This window comes from Mastomys coucha, unplaced genomic scaffold (genome assembly GCF_008632895.1).
Source record: "Mastomys coucha isolate ucsf_1 unplaced genomic scaffold, UCSF_Mcou_1 pScaffold9, whole genome shotgun sequence".
NCBI lineage: Eukaryota > Metazoa > Chordata > Mammalia > Rodentia > Muridae > Mastomys > Mastomys coucha.
This window is the reverse complement of record NW_022196915.1, coordinates 33,866,017-33,869,703: the sequence shown is the minus strand read 5'-3', so window position 1 is coordinate 33,869,703 and position 3,687 is coordinate 33,866,017.

Here is a 3,687-nt window from a genome sequence, read left to right as displayed (position 1 = left end):
TCTACAGAGTGAGTTCCAGGACAGCCAAGGCTACACAGAGAAACCCTGTCTCGAAAAAAAAAAAAAGATTTATTTTATGTATATTAGTACACTGTAGTTGTCTTCAGACACATCAGAAGAGGGCATCAGATCCCATTACAGATGGTTGTGAGCCACCATGTGGTTTCTGGGAATTGAACTCAGGACCTCTGAAAGAGCAGTCAGTGCTCTTAACCACTGAGCCATCTCTCCAGCTCCCATGCATATTTCTTATACTTTACTTACAGACATGTACACACAGTTTGGCAGTGTTCAGGACAGAGCACAGGACTCAAGCATGCTAGGCAAGTGCTTTACGTTTCTTCTTCTTCTTCTTCTTCTTCTTCTTCTTCTTCTTCTTCTTCTTCTTCTTCTTCTTCTTCTTCTTCTTCTTCTTCTTCTTCTGTTTATTTAGACGGGTCTCATTTAGCCAAGACTAGACTATCTCTAGGTAGCTGAAAATGACCTTGAACTCCTGACCTAATGCTTTTACTTCCCCACTGCTGGGAGGATAGGCTTGTGTCAACATGTCTGATTTATGCAGTTCTGAGCATAGAAGCCTGGGCTTTTTATGTGCTAGGGAGGCACTCACTCTACCAACTGAGCTACACCTGAGCCTCATTTCTCCTGTTTTAGACTGAAGATGACTCTGAGATTAAGCGATGTTCATGTTTTTTCCTGAATGTTTACTTGGAATAGATAGGTGTCCAATAAATATGAATTACAATTTACAGCAATAGGCTTTATTAGTACCAGGCAATCCCAGGGCTTATCTACTGCTTGATCTGATCTCAAGCTTACTGAAACCTATTTATAGGTCAGAGAATCATCATAAGTTACTCTCTGAGGCCTGGCAGTGGTGCCGCATGCCTTTAATCCCAGCACTTGGGAGGCAGAGGCAGGCAGATTTCTGAGTTCAAGGCCAACCTGGTCTACAGAGTGAGTTCCAGGACAGCCAGGGATATACAGAGAAATCTTGTCTTGAAAATACCAAAAAAAAAAAAAAAAAAAAAAAAAAAAAAAAGGTCCACCTTTGGAATTATGACATAATCCCTCTCCCTGTGAAAAACAGGTCCCCCTCCCCCATCTCAAAGAAAATAATCAAAGCATGTGTTACTGCTTAAGAGCCCTTTTGAGTCACCAAGACTTTAAGTCCCAGCACTTGGGAGGTAGAGGGGAAAAAAAAACCCAGTTGATCAATAACATTTATTTCAGTTTGTACCAACTTCTGGAGAGTCAATCTTTGTACTTAAAATTGGATCAACCTACTATTTCCTCACAAAATACAAATGGGTTTTAAATGAAAACACTTTTTTTTTTTCACTTGCTAATCAATTTCCCTGGGTCAAAGCTCTGGCTGCCACAAATGTTAGCCAGCAGGAGGCTTACTGCAGGCAGGAAGCTAATCAGTAAGAAAAGCTAGCCAGGCAGTGGTAAACTCTCCCTGATAGACTAGCTGATGGCAAGAAGAAGGGATTGGGTGGTAGTGTCAGGGCAACCCTTTAATCCCAGCAGTCGAGAGGCAGAGGCAGGCAGATCTTTGAGTTCTAGGCCTGCCAGATCTATAGAGTGAACACCAGGGCTACACAGAAAAACCCTGCCCCAATAAACAAACAACAAAAATAAGAGAAGAAGGGAAGGAGGAAGAAGAAGAGGAGGAGGAGGAGATGAAGAGGAAGAAACATCTTTAGGGAAGCTGAGTTGGGGGCAGATTATGCAGGAGATAGGTGATTGCAGACTGGTGACTGCCTACTCATGTCTGAAGGTTTGTGGTCAAAGGACTCACAACTAATACTGATTGCTGGTCAGAAGATGGTTTTCAGTTATGCAAATCTTAAGAACACAGATGCCCATTTCTTCATTTATTCTTTTTTTTTTATTTATTTTTACTTTATATGAATTGGTGTTTTGCCTGCATGTGTGTCTGTGTGAGGGTTGTCGGATCCCTGGAACTGGAGTTATAGACAGTTTGAGCTGCCACATGAGTGCTGGAAATTGTCCTCTGGAAGAGCAGCCAGTGCTCTTGACTACTGAGCCATCTCTCCAGCCCCTCATCTAGTCTTTTTAAATTATTTGTTTTGGCGGTGGTGGCACACACCTTTAATCCCAGCACTTGGGAGGCAGAGGCTGGCGGATTTCTGAGTTCAAGGCCAGCCTGGTCTACAGAGTGAGTTCCAGGACAGTCAGGGCTACAGAGCCCTGACTGTCCGAAAAACAAACAAACAAGAAAAACCAAACAAACGAAAAAATTATTTGTTTGTTTATTTGTTTATGGGTTTTCAAGACAGGGCTTCTTTGTGTAACCCTGGGTGTCCTGGAACTCTGGAGACCAGGCTGGCCTTGAACTCACAGAGATCCACACTCCTCTGATTCCTCAGTGCTGGGATTAAAGGCATGTGCCCAGCTCAAATATTTGTTTATTTTTCTTTTTTAAATTCTCTGTGTGTGTCTCTGTGTGTGTGTGTGTGGGGGGGGGGGGTTGTGCATGTGGTTACAAGTGCCCACAGAAGTCAGGGATTGGATATCTTGGAACTGGAGTTCTATATGGTTTTAAGCTGCCTGACAAAGGTGCTGGGAGCTGGGGAGAGCAGTCAGTGCTCTTGACTGCTGAGCCATTACTCTAGCACCCTCTTGTCAGTGGTTAGTTTGCCACAGACCAGTTCTTGACAGAGTACACACTGTCCGGCTAGAGGGAGTAGCTAGCTGCCCTAGTCCTCTTGTTAATCACCAAATTCAGGGTAATGAAAGAAAACAAGCTTCCCCTAGTCATTGTGAAAGATAAGGTCAGAGCAGGTTAAAACAGCAGAGCAGAGATCTGGCAGCTCACAAATATCATTATCTTCCTAGGCATAGGGGACTCCCATGAGTGCCACTTACTGTAACCCATGCCTTGATAGATGTCAGAAGGTTTTTTAGAGTGGCAGGCAGTGTTGTGCTGTATACGTTTTAAGCAATTGAACAAATTTCAAGTCACAACTTCTCTAGCTTTGAAAGCAGGAAAGAGGTGGGACTCATGCTTTTAATCAGATTGTTTGGAAGTATGAGGCAGGCAGATCATCTGAATTAAAGGCCTTCCTGGTGGTCAACACAGCAAACTCCAGGGTAGACAGAGCTGTAAGACTTTGTCTCAAAAAGTAAGACAAAGCACAACAAAAGAATGACTCCAATAGAGATGTGACTATGGATGGGGTGGGGATGGAGGTGAGTGGGACAACGACTCATAAGGCCCCAACCCTAGACAAAGAACCACAAATGACCAAGGCATGCTTAGACTGGGGTAGTCTTCCCCTGGAAAGAGAACACCAATACCAGATTAGCCCTGAAAACATATACACAAAGTGACATTAACCAGACTGAGCAGGCTGTATTCATATATTTAGAAACACACACATACATGACAACTATTAGAAAAAGAGACTGTGAATTTGAAAGAGAGCAAGGTTTGTGTTGGGGGGGGCGGGGGGAGGTATGTGGAAAGGTTTGGAGGGAGGAAAGGGAAAACAGACATAAAGTTAATTGTAATCTCGAAGGAAAAAAAACCTAAAAAGAAAAAAATATTTAAAAAAAGGGCGCAAGGTTGCTTATCACCAGCTTATTTGCTCCACCCTGCCTGCCCCAGCAAGGTCACCTGTTAGTCAGCTCATCTTTCTCAGGGCAACTAGACCACAG